Raw genomic sequence first — 15453 nt, 5'->3', positions numbered from 1 at the left:
GAATGGATAATTAAAGGTATTAGATGTTACAACCCATATATTAATGAAATACAGCAGGACGATGATCTTGTTTATCAAAATAATAGCCAGAATATCCTGTCTGGCGCTGTATTGTTCAAGTTGTTATTTTAGGTTTTGATCCAAACTTCATAAGATTGTGTACAACTAATTTAAAAAAGCTACTCAGTTTTTGCTAAGAATTGTAGGGTGTGGCAGAATTCATGAGCCCCTAATGAGAGAAATAAAACTGGAAAATTAAAATTCATCTTTCAGGATCCCACTGCTTATACTGGGCATGTTGGTGTTAACGCGAGTTGCCCGCTATAAGCAGTTAAACCATAATAGATTAAATCGCCTCATTTTACCTCAGTGCTAAGTCCCCTCATTTTGTTGTTCTCACAGGTTGAAGCTAACATTCTCAACAGGATGAAACCAAACAATATTCAGGTGCTAAGGATTAAAAGGCATCCTATGAATTCACAGCAAGTTTCGATTGTGCGTTTCTCATTTCCTCTCTCCCCCTTCATGGCTCTATCTTGATGCCTTTGATGAATCCAGTTACCAATACTGTAATGTATTTACTTCATGGGTTCTTTGCTTAAGGATTCATAGCAACACATTGCTATTAAGAACTAGTTGGTTTATGAGCAAAGGTTTAACAATCACACGACATATTACCAGTTCATCCACCAGGCTCACATCCACCTGCCTCATCGTGGATACCCTGAACCCAACTGGCTGGGGTTTTATTGAGTCTTGCTAAGCAACTCATAACTCAGCAGCTCCACCAAGCTGTGTTCATACTCACAGGTGCATACATTACAAAGACAAAGGCAGATTTCTCAAATACAGGGGATTAACGAGGTGCAAACTTATTGAAGAACCTTTTGAACTGCCGAAATAGCCCGAGTGTTTAATGTTACAAGTGATGCCTTTATAATTGACTCCTATGGTAGTGACAAGTGGTTAGCGCTATTGCCTGATAAGGCAATTGTGTAAGTTGTGTGGACTGTAGTGCCCCGGTGCCTGTAATGGACATATTTTGTTGCAATCACTGCATTCTGACCTTGCCAATTGCTTTTGGCAGGCAGGAGATCTGAGGAATGAAGTTGACAAAAGCCCATAAGCACATTGAAAAGCAAGCCATACTCAGGGCAGCTGGCTTGTTGCTTCCCTGTGGTTGCATTCAGATTATTCTGCCCTTGGCAACTATGAAAGAAAATGAAACTAGGGGCTGGATTTTCCACTGCATCTCCGCCCGGTTTCTCGGTGGTATTGGTCGGTTTGGGTGGAAAACCAACCGGCGGAAATTTCCAAAAAGAGTTCCGCCGGCTGTTTCAAAATACCACTGGGGAGCGGACCGCCGGCGTGCACTGTCCAAAAACCACTACCGCCCAAGTTTGGGCTCAGCGGTGACCCGTAGGTGAGATTGAAAAAAACGGCCACGAAAAGCATGCGGAGCTGGGCGGTAGGTAAGTAGCCCCGCCAAATAAGGTAAGTTAAAGGGTTTTTAATAATTATTTTTAAATTCTTTTACAGCGATTAAGGTGAAAAGAGTTCTGAGAATGTTTTCAGATTTTTTATTTTATGTTTTTTGGAAAAAGTATTTTTTGTGTTTTCCCCCCTCCTAGGCCCAACCCGCAGTCTCGGTCTAAATTTTAGTAATTACCACCCATTCTGTTTAAGGACCGCCCAATAGGCCCAAGATCACGATTTCTACCGAGCATTGGGGTGTAAGATCCATTTTTTCCGGCGGGCAGAATTTTTTCCTTTTTTTGTGGAATTCTTTGCCCTCGTTAATTTTAAAATCTTTGCGGTATTTTGGGTGGCAATCCAGCACTGGTGTATATTTTGGAAATTCTAGCTCATTTATATAGCACCTTTCATGTCTCAGTACGTCCCAATGCGCTTCACAGCCAATGAAGTACTTTTGAAGTGTAGTGTAGAAAATTAAACTCATTGCAGGAGCGCCAGCATTTCCAAGTCGCGCACAATCCATATCACATCATTTCTTCATTGTCAGTATCCTGGAATTCCCTACTTAACACTGTTGTTTCTGGTCAAACATTTAGGACTGAAATGAGGAGAAATTTTTTCACTCAAAGGGTTGTGAATCTTTGGAAATCTCTACCCCAGAGGGCTGTGGATGCTCAGTCGTTGAGTATATTCAAGACAGAGGTCGATAGATTTTTGGATACTAAGGAATCAAGCGTTATGGGGATAGTGCAGGAAAGTGGAGTTGAGGTAGAAGATCAGCCATGATCTTATTGAATGGCGGAGCAGGCTCGAGGGGCCGAATGGCCTACTCCTGCTCATTTCTTATGTAGTCCTGTATCCTAACAACCCTCTGTGTAAAGAAAAAAATCTCTCATGTTTTGGGTGAAAAATTAATCATGTTGGACTACAGATATACTACTGCACTGCTAAAACTGTTTTAACAGAAACACTGAAATCAGGACCTCTTCTCTAGTCTGAATTCATAGGAACATGAGTAGGTCATTTAGCCGCTCGAGCCTGTTCTGCCATTCAATGAGATCATGGCTGATCTGTGACCTAACTCCATATATCCTCATATATTTGTCTCATATACCTTAATACCTTTGGTTAACAAAATTCTATCAAATCTCAGATTTAAAATGAACTATTGACTCAGCACCAATTGCCATTTGCGGAAGAGAGTTCCAAACTTTTACCACCCTTTGCATGTAGAAGTGTTTCCTAACCACTCCTGAGGCAAGAATGGGATCCTTTCCCTGAACATCCTAGGGTTGGCAACCCTCCCGGGTTGTCCTGGAGTCTCCTCCAATTAAAGATTAATCCCCTGGACACTGCTGTGAACAACCTGAAGAAACATCAGTTGGATGCTGTTCAAATCTATTCAGATGTGAAGGAATTCTGTCGAATCTTTCCAGCCACAGACCTTCACTATCTAGCAGGAGTCACTGCACTGTTACCAGGAGCAGGAACCCTGATTTTGTTTCCCTTCCTAGCTCAGGGGTACTGAGGTCAATTATAACTCCACTGCCACTACCCCAGACAAGATCAACAAACTAAGCACACAGCGGGGATCAAAGTGGGAACTTGACAGTAGGTTCTGACAAAGCGTGGTAGATCTGAATCGATAACCCTACTTTCTCTCCACAGATACCACCTGGCCTGCTGAGGGTTTCTTGTTTTTATTCCTGGCGAGTGGGTGCTGGCTGACAGCTCAGCAGCTATTGGAACCACCGTGTGAAGTTTGGCTTTACCTGACTGGCCTTCTCCAATAGATTCAGAGGTAAATAGAAAAGCCTTTCCACCGTTTAAGGAATCATGAAGCCCAGTAAATTTTGTTCCGCAGGGAGGTTCTGAATGGTGCAAAAGCAATTACACTATCAAAAAAAAGATAGAGACTCGCAGCTTTTCAGTCAAATGGTTAATAATTTACAGCGAGTACAATGAGTGATGTAGATTTGAACTTCAAAGTCAAGTTGTGTTTCTAAATCAACTACCACCAAGGATCAAGTCTCTGTCGTGACCTGTGATGTATCTGAAGTTGAGCCATAAACTGGCTTCTGAGCTTTTGATCTTTCACTAACCTCTCCATTAATTACTGCTGTGCTGAAGGGCTGATTACTTGCAGCTCTATGGGGGCAATTTTCTGCATCACTAGGCGCCGTTTTTTGGCGCCCGGCAATTTTTTTTGGAGTAATCAGTATTTTGCAATTTTCCAAAAAGTTTTGACGCCAGCGCTGACTGTCAGCGCCAGATTTATTGGCACTGGTCTGCGTTAAAAATAGATTTCGCGCTATTTTTGCCCATTTATGCTAGTTTCCCCAACAACAATTTTTTCAAAACGGCGCAGAATGACCTTAGGCACCGTTCTAAAAAACCCTACCTTAATTTACGGAAATCGGCGCTCAGGCCCACTGCAATCCCGGGCCGAAAGGAATGCACAGAGTTTAATCAGTTTTTGCACTCATCAATGTGAACGATAACTTTTTATTTTGGACACCAGTTCTTACCATTTCATTCTCGTGTTGGTATAGAAAGGATCAGAAGGAGATTAAACCTCCTCTCCTCTGGCTCAAATATGTGCTTAACCCCGACCTCAGAAAAGCTGCCCCTCTCGCACCATGGTGAATGTTTGCACTTCTCCCACCATCCACTTTCTCACTGAAATCATTTTATTTGGTGGCCATTTGTAGCCCTTGTGGGCAATTTTGTACTGTGGACTTGTGCCTATTAGGAACTGCTGATGCACAACATGGCCACATGAAACGTATATCCCATTACTACAGGAGCTTGAAGAACCATCACATAAAGTGGGATGCCATCCTGTAGAACAAATTCCAGGATTTGGCCCAACCCTTTCCATCCTTTTCCAGTGATACTAATAAGTGATTATTGTTATGTATGTATGTAAACCTTACCAAAATGTAAGACTTGCCACAAGGGGGCACACCTGTGGGAGACCTAAGGGTCACCTGTGCACCCTGAAGCAAGCAGGTATAAAAGGTGATTCACCATGCTGCTTCCTCACTCTGGAGTCTGAATAAAGAGACCAAGATCACAACAGTTTGAGCTTGCGATATAGTCCTGTGGATTTATTCTGAACATAACAATTATGTTAGCTTAATGGTTATGGTTTTAAGCCAGCGACTTAGATGTCATTTAGTTCAACATCCAGCATTGCAAGCTGTACCATTGCTAATAGTTTTATAATGGACTGTACCCAATAAAATGAGAACTGTGTTGATGACAGAAGTAGAGCTAAAATGACATTAATCAAAGACAGTCATCATTAAGATGCCATAAATCACTGTGCGTTCTGTCTCCACAGTGTTGACTCTTTGCACATGTTTGTGTGAAAACGTAATGTTGTGTTGCTTTATGTTGCTTTAATTCAAAAATTAATGTACAAGATTCTGATTAAATGTAAAAAATAAATAGGTTTATTAAACATTTGTATAGAACAGTTGTACTTAGCTTAATTTTTAACTTTAATAAATTTTATATCAAACTTTTCAATGAAGAAACAAACAAATAAACAAGCCATCTCTCTTCCCCCTTAGCGCTGTGTGCCACTCCTGCCCCTGTTGTTGCCTCTATCCCTACCCGTGCCTGTTGTTGCAGACTTCTGCTTCCTCGCCACCAGCCCCGCCCCCCCCACCATCCCCGACCCCAAGGTTTTTTATGTTTTCTTTCCGATGATGCATTTGCTGTTGGTGGGTTCCAACAGGGACAGATCTAGCAGACGTCATTGTGGAAGGCCCGGGTTCCTCTTCGGATTCTTCTTCAACCTGTGGATCAACCCCTGACTTTGGTCTGGGGGTTAGAATGTCAGTGGCAGAAATGACAGCCTGGGTGTGCCCCCTTATTGCTGCTCCTACCTCTGACATCCCTTCACTCATCTGTCCTGACAGTGTTGCTACCTCTAATGACAGTCCCGCAATTTCTCCCCTCACCTCCAGCCAGTGTTACTACTTCAAATGCCAGTCCTGCTAATTCTACCCTCACCCCACCCATGGTTTCCAGGAGCGATTTTGTTAGCTGGATGCTCTCCCCACTCATCCCCACAAGCTGACCTATGTTTCCTGCATCCTGTATGTCAGCTTCAGTTCTCCCTCCCACCCTCCTCTGCCATCTCCCAGGTGTGGCTTGCTGCGACTCACTGGGACCCACAGCCTCAAATGGTACACTTCGAAATGTCACGTCGGTTGAATCACTCAGGAAAGGGCTTGGAATCCTCAAAGAGTTCACCAGCTCCACTTCCAGTGTAACCATCTCAGTATCGGAGTCTTCCTGCTGCCCTTCATTCTCCTGATCTAGATAAACAATATCTGGACAGACGACTTCCTGGTCATACTGTTCTTCTACTTCAGGTGCATCTTCTGTCTCTTTCTGATGTGCAACATCTGCAAAACATAACAGAGCAGATGCTTGATTAGCAGCAGGGGAGGAAGCGGAACCAGCCCACGCAGTACTTAACATTTAGCCAACCCAGACTGCAATTTGTAGGGCTTACCCTCTCTTGGTAACCTGGGCCCAGCATCCACGTTGGTGGTTGACCTTCTCTTGTAAGATTTAATCATATCAGCGATCCTCTGTTCCACGGCTGTCAGTTGCAGCCTACTTGCCGGACCTCCTCCAGTTTTTGACCTTTCTCAGATGATCTGTGACACCATCTTCTGCAAAGATGAAAATAGAACTTTGTAAGAGTGTCCTTCTGCACACACACACACACACACACACACACATTAGTCACATTTACAAATGTTATTTCAGTGCATAAATATAAATATAAATACAAATATAAATACAGGTATAAATAAAAATATAAATTTAAATAAAAATATTATTTACAGTAACTGCTTGTCCAAAGTCCTGCCACTTCGTTTTGAGCTGTGCGCTGGTTCTCGGGGTAATGGACAATGAATCAAACCCTTCTGCAACTTGGTCCCAAACTTTTGTGAGTACAGAGGGTTTCAGGTTTTTTTTGCCCCATTCTCCCTTTGTTTTCAAGCACATCCCAACTCTCAATTATGTGTACCAGGGGCTCAATTTCTTCTGCGAGAAATCTCTTGGCCCTTACAGCTTCCCCTTCTCCGTCCCTTTCTCCTTCTCTGTCCCCTTCCCTTGCATCCATCTTTTGAAGCTCTGCTACCAATGAGTTCTCACTGTTGATCCAAACCAGGCACACCCGTCACGTGTAGAAAGTGATTTTTCCCCCAGCGTATGCACAGAGACTTTTCGCGCTCATTACAAGCTCCGCCCCCAGAATTATCTTCGGGTAGCATGGTGCCAAAAAATAACTTTTACTTTGGGGAAACTTTTTTTTGGCACAAACGGGAGAAAAAAACGTACGTTATTGTACGTGGGCGCCAAAAATCGGGAAGGTGGAAAATAGGGGCCGATGTGTGCAGATGTGTTAATGGTGTTGCCTATGCCTATTTATGTAACACCAATCTAAAGGCGTTTCTGTGCCTGGTTACAATTGGAATGTCACGTAGGTCTCTAAATTGTTTAGGAGCCACATTTCAAAACAGATTAACATAAAACACTCCAGTACATACAGAACTCGCAGCCTACAAAAGTAGAACTTTGATAGTTAAAAAGAAATGCACCCCTAACACCGGGTGTTGCATACTATGTTACATGCACTTCCCTGTGTATCTCTGTTTGCACACACCAAGGTTTCACAAACAGCAACAAAATCATTTTCAAAAATGAATTCTCAGGATGTGGGCGCTGCTGGCAAAGCCCAGCATTTATTGTCAGCTGTGGCTCAGTGGGTAGCACACTCGCCTCTGAGTCAGAAGGTTGTGGGTTCAAGTCCCACTCCATGGAACTTGAGCACATAAATCTAGGCTGACACTCCAGTGCAGTGCTGAGGGAGTGCTGCACTGTCGGAGTTGCCATCTTTCAGATGAGACATTAAACCGAGGCCCCGTCTGCCCTCTCAGGTAGATGTTAAAGATCCCATGGCACTATTTCTTAGAAGAGCAATGGAGTTATCCCCAGTGTCTTTGACAATATTTATCCCTTGATCAATGTAACAAAAAAACAGATTATCTGTTCATTATCACATTGCTGCTTGTGGGAGCTTGCTGTGTGCAAATTGGCTGCTGCGTTTCCCACATTACACAAATGACTCCACTCCAAAAGTATTTCATTGGCTGTAAAGTGCTTTGAGATGTCTGGTGGTCGTGAAAGGCGCTATATAAATGAAAGACTTTTATTGCTCATCCCTAATTCAAGGTGGTGGTGGGCCACCTTCTTCTTGAACTGCTGCAGTCCATGCGGTGAAGGTGCTCCCATAATGCTGTTAGGTAGGAAAACACCAGGATTTGATCCAGCAACGATGAGGGATGGTATGAGACTTGGAGGTGTTGGTGTTCCCATGCACCTGCAGCCCTTGTGTAAGAAATAGGAGCAGGATTAGGCCGTATGTCCCCGCGAGCCTGCTCCACCATTCAATAAGATCATGGCTGATCATCTACCTCAATTCCACTTTCCTGCCCGACATTAGCTTGGATGATGTGGAATCGGTATGGATGGAGCTACGGAAAACCAAAGGACAGAAAACACTAGTGGGAGTTGTGTACAGGCCACCAAATAGTAGTAGTGAGGTTGGGGACAGCATCAAATAAGAAATAAGGGATGTGTGCAATAAAGGTACAGCAGTAATCATGGGCGACTTTAATCTACATATTGATTGGGCTAACCAAATTGGTAGCAATGCGGTGGAGGAGGATTTCCTGGAGTGTATTAGGGATGGTTTTCTAGACCAATATGTCGAGGAACCAACGAGAGAGCTGGCCATCCTAGACTGGGTGATGTATAATGAGAAGGGACTAATTAGCAATCTTGTTGTGCGAGGCCCCTTGGGGAAGAGTGACCATAATATGGTGGAATTCTTTATTAAAATGGAGAGTGACAAAGTTAATTCAGAAACTAGGGTCCTGAACTTAAGGAAAGGTAACTTTGATGATATGAGGCACGAATTGGCTAGGATAGACTGGCAAATGATACTTAAAGGGTTGACGGTGGATAGGCAATGGCAACCTTTAAAGATCACATGGATGAACTTCAGCATTTGTACATCCCTGTGTGGAGTAAATATAAAACGGGGAAGGTGGCTCAACCGTGGCTAACAAGGGAAATTAGGGAAGGTGTTAAATCCAAGGAAGAGGCATACAAATTAGCCAGAAAAAGTAGCAAGCGAAGGATTGGGAGAAATTTAGAATACAGCAGAGGAGGACAAAGTGTTTAATTAAGAGGGGGAAAATAGAGTACGAGAGGAAGCTTGCCGGAAACATAAAAAATGACTGCAAAAGCTTCTATAAATATGTGAAGAGAAAAAGATTAGTGAAGACAAACGTAGGTCCCTTGCAGTTGGATTCAAGTGAATTTATAATGGGGAACAAAGAAATGGCAGACCAATTGAACAAATACTTCGGTTCTGTCTTCACGAAGGAAGACACAAATAACCTTCCGAATGTACTAGGGGACAGTGGGTCTAGTGAGAAGGAGGAACTGAAGGATATCCTTATTAGGTGGAAAATTGTGTTTGGGAAATTGATGGGATTGAAGGCCGATAAATCCCCGGGGCCTGATAGTCTGCATCCCAGAGTACTTAAGGAAGTGGCCCTAGAAATAGTGGATGCATTGGTGATCATTTTCCAACAGTCTACCGACTCTGGATCAGTTCCTATGGACTGGAGGGTAGCTAATGTAACACCACTCTTTAAAAAAGGAGGGAGAGAGAAAACAGGTAATTATAGACCGGCTAGCCTAACATCAGTAGTGGGGAAAATGTTGGAATCAATCATTAAGGATGAAATAGCAGCGCATTTGGAAAGCAGTGACAGGATCGGACCAAGTCAGCATGGATTTATGAAAGGGAAATCATGCTTGATGAATCTTCTGGAATTTTTTGAGGATGTAACTAGCAGAGTGGACAAGGGAGAACCAGTGGATGTGGTGTATTTGACCTTTCATAAGGCTTTTGACAAGGTCCCGCACAAGAGATTGATATGCAAAATCAAAGCACATGGTATTGGAGGGAATGTACTGATGTGGATAGAGAACTGGTTGGCAGACAGGAAGCAGAGAGTCTGGATAAACGGTTCTTTTTCAGAATGGCAGGCAGTGACTAGTGGATGCCGCAGGGCTCAGTGCTGGGGTCCCAGCTCTTTACAATATACATTAACGATTTAGATGAAGGAATTGAGTGTAATATCTCCAAGTTTGCGGAAGACACTAAATTGGGTGGCGGTGTGAGCTGTGAGGAGGACGCTAAGAGGCTGCAGGGTGACTTGGACAGCGTAGGTGAGTGGGCAAATGCATGGCAAATGCAGTATAATGTGGCTAAATGTGAGGTTATCCACTTGGGTGGCAAAAAACATGAAGGCAGAATATTATCTGAATGGCGGCAAATTAGGAAAAGGAGAGGTGCAACGAGACCTGGGTATCATGGTACATCAGTCATTGAAGGTTGGCATGCAGGTATAGCAGGCGGTTAAGAAAGCAAATGGCATGTTGGCCTTCATAGCGAGAGGATTTGAGTACAGGGGCAGGGAGGTGTTACTACAGTTGTACAGGGCCTTGGTGTGGCCTCACCTGGAATATTGTGTTCAGTTCTGGTCTCCTAATCTGAGGAAGGACGTTCTTGCTATTGAGGGAGTGCAGCAAAGGTTCACCAGACTGATTCTCGGGATAGCAGGACTGACATATGAGCAGAGACTGGATTGACTGGGCCTGTATTCACTGGAGTTTAGAAGGATGAGAGGGGATCGCATAGAAACATATAAAATTCTGACGGGACTGGACAGGTTAGATGCAGGAAGAATGTTCCCGATGTTGGGGAAGTCCAGGATCAGGGGACATAGTCTTAGGATAAGGGGTAAGCCATTTAGGACTGAGATGAGAAGGAACTTCTTCACTCAGAGAGTTGTTAACCTATGGAATTCCCTACCGCAGAGAGTTGTTGATGCCAGTTCATTAGATATATTCAAGAGGGAGTCAGATATGGCCCTTGCGGCTAAAGGGATCAAGGAGTATGGAGAGAAAGCAGGGGTACTGAAGGAATGATCAGCCATGATCTTATTGAATGGTGGTGCAGGCTCGAAGGGCCGGATGGCCTACTCCTTCACCTATTTTCTATATTTCTATGTCCATATCCCTTGATTCCCCATGACTCCAAAAATCTATCTTTCTCAGCCTTGAATATATTCAGAGACTCCGCATCCACGGCTCTCTGGTGTAGAGGATTCCAAAGATTCACAACCCTCTGAGTGAAGACACTCCTCCTCATTGCTGTCTTAAATAGCCTACCCCTTATCCTGAGACTGTGCCCCCTAGTTCTAGACACTCCAGCCAGGGGAAACAACCTCTCAGCATCTACCTTGTTTTGGGCCCGGTCACTATAAATTTGAATGGTTGTTGGGCCAGCAATCTATGTGGGATCAAGGGAAGGTGGCCTAACTTGCCCGCTAGCATAATCGCGTAGAATAGAATCATGGAAGTTTACGGCACAGAAGGAGACCATTGGGCCCATGCCGGCCGACAAAGAACTACTCAGCCTGATCCCACTTTGCTGCTCTTGGTCCGTAGCCCTGTAGGTTACGGCACTTCAAGTGTATATCCAAGTACTTTTTAAATATGGTGAGGGTTTCTGCCTCTACCACCCTTTCAGGCAGTGAGTTCCAGGCCCCCACCATCCTCTGGGTGGAAAAACAGCTCTTCCAACTCCCCTCTAATCCTTCAACCATTTGCTTTACATCTATATCCCCTGGTATTGGCTTGTTAGTGCCTCGAGTGTCTGCCCTCCCTCCAGAACCTGTAAACTGCAGTGAGTGGTTCTGGGGGTGGTTTTCACCCCTCTCCGCCCTCCACCCCCCCCCCCCCCCAAATCAGTAGGTAGGCTCCACCCCAAAGGCCATCGGAAGCTCTGGGGGAGGGAGGTGGGGGGAGGAGGCTGGGGGCAGGAGAAGACTGGCACTACCACAAGATTTTCAGCCCCTGCTGCCGATTCTGTAATGCAACTACGTGGGATATGTGGCTGGTGGTTCTCAGCCTTGTTTTCAAATCCCTCCCTGGCCTCACCCATTCACTAGCCCTACAACCCCCTGAGGTCTCCAGTTCTGGTCTCTTGCACATCCCTGATTTTAATCACTTCACCATTGGTGGCTGTGCCTTCAGCAGCCTGAGCCCTAAGATCAGGAATTCCCTCCTTACACCTCTTCATCTTCTTTAAGGCGCTCCTTAAAACCTACCTTTGCCCAAGCTTTTGGTCAGCTATCCTAATGACTCCCTATCAAATTATAATGCTTCTATGAAGTGCCTTGGAATGTTGTACTATGTTAAAGGTATTATATAATGTTTGTGGCTGAAGGGAGGCAAGAGATGGTGGTGGAGGTGCGGCAAATGAGGGTACGGGGCCCAGAAGAGCGGAGGGCCCAGGGGCAGCACGGGCCTGCCCACACTGCGATATGTGAGCGCGCTAGGTCCGTGCAACAGAGCTGGTCTCCAGTCATCCTGGTTAACCCTTGCCACTGGATAAAGGCCTAGCTCTGTCAAGCCCGTGTGGTGGCTGATGTGCAACGGTCACCACACGTTAAAAAAATCCACCCACAGGCATCTTCCATCCTCTCAACTGGAGTTCAGGACTGGAATATCGGGTCCTTCATTGAAACATCCGTGAACTCGTGTGGAAGCAAGTCATCCTTGTTTGAGGGACCGCCTATGAAGATGACCTCTAGATGGTGGAGATTGTGGATTTGGGAGTAACTGTCAAGGAAGCTATGGCGAGTTACTACAGTGCATCATGTAGATACATAGAATTACATAGAAAGAATGAAGAATAAAACCAGCTGACAAACCCCAGGCAGCCCAGCCCTACTTGTAAGACGTCTTGCATTTATATAGCATCGTTCACAACTACAGAATATTCCAAAGCGTTTTGCTGCCAATTAAGTAGATTTGAAGTCACTGTTGTAACCTATGAATTTGCACACAGCATGCTCCCACAAACAGCAATGTGATAGTGACCACGTAGTGGGCTGGAACTGGCAGCGTTCGCCATCATTTCGCCTTTGAAACTGACTGCAACATCAGGATGTAGCGCAGGTGCATTCTAATGCAGAAATCCTGAAGTTGCAATCTGTCATTCACTGCTCCTCCACAGGCTGTTCTGTGCACCATCCCTCCGCTTCCAGAGCCAGCAATCGGTAAAATCTCTAAAATCAGGAAAACTGACAAAAACTTCAGCTCTTCTGCAGTAATTACACTGTTAAATTCCCTACTAAATATTAGACCCAAAGGAATTAGGTATAACTGGGGTTTTAACCACATATTGACTGCTAAACAAAGGTTTTGGCCCTGAAAAACGTATTTTAATTTTGTGCAGTGTCAAATTTATCCATTTTAATAAAAATTACATTTTTAAAGACATTTTCCCCAATTTTTTTTCAAAGTTTATTTATCTTTACTTCAGGTTTGCCTTTTCCCCATGTGAGCCCCAATCTTTGGTTTGCTTTTGCTTAACATTTTTTTAAAGTTAGAATTTTAAGGGCATACCCTCTTCCTGGTTTGCTGTCTGCAAGAATTCTGCATTCTGATTGCTTGCTTCGACAGCTTGTTGACATCACAGCAGCTCACACTATATGATTCTCACTACAGTTCGTTGATTTTAATTACCTGTCGGTGTGAAGCTTACTTTGTGGCCCAGCGACGAATGACTTTATTTCGTCGTTGACTGCAAATTCCGGGCCAATCTGTTTTAGCTGTTGGTTGAGGGATAAATATTAGCCAGGACACCTGTGCAGTGATGGTGGGGATTCGATGGAATGAGGATCAGGTAACTGCTTTGTCCTCATGTTGAGTTTCTTCAGTGTTTTGGGAGCTAATTATGCCTTGTAGGTGGTAGAGAGGATTTAGGGGAATTAGGTGAGCCACTCGCTGTAGAACACCCACTCTTTGACCTGCTCTAGTAACCACGGTATTTATGTCGCTGTTCTAATTCAGTCTCTGATGAATGGTAGCCCCCAGGATGTTGATGGTGGACGATGTTAATGCCATTGAATGTCGAGAAGGTAGTTAGGCTTTCTCTTGTTGGAGATGGTTATTGCCTGATACTTATGTGCCACAAATGTTACTTCCACTTATCAGCCCAAGCCTGCATATTGTTCAGGTCTTGCAGCATGCGGACATGGACTGCTTCATTATTTGAAGAATGGCGAATAGAACTGAACACTATGAAATCATAAGCAAACAGCCCGATTTCTGACACGATTGGGGGAAAGTAATCGATGAAGCAGCTGAAGATGGTTGGGCCTAGGACAATGGCTTGAGGAACCCCTGGAGCCATGTCCTGTGGCTGAGATGATTGGCCTTCAACAACCACTTTTCTTTGTGCAGATAATCTGTTTTAGTGACGTTGGTTGAAGAATAAATATTAGCCAGGTCAGGACACCAGAAGAACTCCCCTGCTCTTCTTCATAAAGTGCCATTTGATCTTTTACGTCCACCTGACGGGACCTCAGTTTAGCATCTCATCCTTCAGTATTGCACTGAAGTATCAGACTGGATTATGTGCTCAAGTCTATGGGATTGAACCCATGACCTTCTGATCCAGAGGTAAGCATGCTGGCACTGAGCCAGTGTTGACACTACGAAGGTCTGGGGAAGAGACCACTATCTGGGTCTGGGCTGTCTGCCAAGAAGCACATGGCAACAATTGTATCCTCTGCATCCGAGGTCTTACCAACGCAGATCTGCGCTTTGTGGGCATTTCTCATGTGAACACTCACTTGCTATAAGAGACATTGGGCTGAAAATTCCGCAACCTTGCGTCTGGTTTTTCGACGGAAAATTCCCTGAAGTCTTGCGCCGGCGGTTTTGAAATACCGTTGGGGAGTGGGCCACCGGCGTGCAAGACTGGAAACAGCTCTTTTGCCCCATTTGGCTCAGCGGTGACCCGTAGATAGGACCAAAAAGAAAAACCTGCGTTGCAGCCCTTGGAACGGCGGTATTTATGAAGATCTGCAAAAAAAGGTAAGTTAAAGTTTTTATTTTTAAATTCTTTTGCAGTGATTCACTATGAAAGGGTCTTGTGAATGTTTGGTGATTTTTTGGGAAAACATTGTGTGTTTTCTCCCCTTCCTGGGCCCGACTCACAGCAGTATCAGCTTCGGAAAAAAGTTGCAGAAAATTCGCTGTCTGCGCCACAAATCCTTGTGCAATGTCGATTTTTCCCGTTGGGCACATTTTTTCCCCGAATGTTAGGCCTCGAAATCATAGCGGTATTTGTGGCGGGGAAAAAAAAATCGCCATGACCCAAAATCAAATTTCTAGCCCATTGGGACCAATCTTAAAAAATGCTCGTGACTGTATTCAACACGCTAGGAAATCGCAGCAATTCAGACCTCATAGTTGCCCAAAGCAACTTCTCAATTCTTCCCAGATACTGACTGACCTCTAATTTAGGAATGGGAGCAAGCCATTCAGCCCCTCGAGCCTGTCCTGTCATTCATTGACCCACTATTGCTTCATATCCTTGATGCCCTTACCCAACAAAAATATATGAATCTTGAAAATTTCAGTTGGCTCAGCCTCCACAGCCTTTTTGGGGAGGGTGTGGAGACAAGAAGGGAAAGGAAAGAATTCCAGATTTCCACCACCTTTTGTGAAAAAAGTGCTTCCTGGTTTAAAATGACCTAGCTCTAATTTTAAGATTGTGCCTCTTGTTCTGGATTCCCAAACCATAGGGAATTGTTTTCTACCCTTGTTGAATCTAGTTATCATTTTATGCACCTCAATTAGACCATCACTCAAGTTTATGCCTCATAATTTATAAAGAATGGTGATTCCAACATTATGTTGTGTATTTTATAATTGAGACAAGTATTTTGGTTACAAATATGAATTAGCCCAAACACTGTCCAAAGTGCCAGGTACAACTTTAACTTT

The sequence above is a fragment of the Pristiophorus japonicus genome, chromosome 2, assembly GCF_044704955.1.
Source record: "Pristiophorus japonicus isolate sPriJap1 chromosome 2, sPriJap1.hap1, whole genome shotgun sequence".
Lineage (NCBI taxonomy): Eukaryota > Metazoa > Chordata > Chondrichthyes > Pristiophoridae > Pristiophorus > Pristiophorus japonicus.
This window is presented reverse-complemented; position numbering follows the sequence as displayed.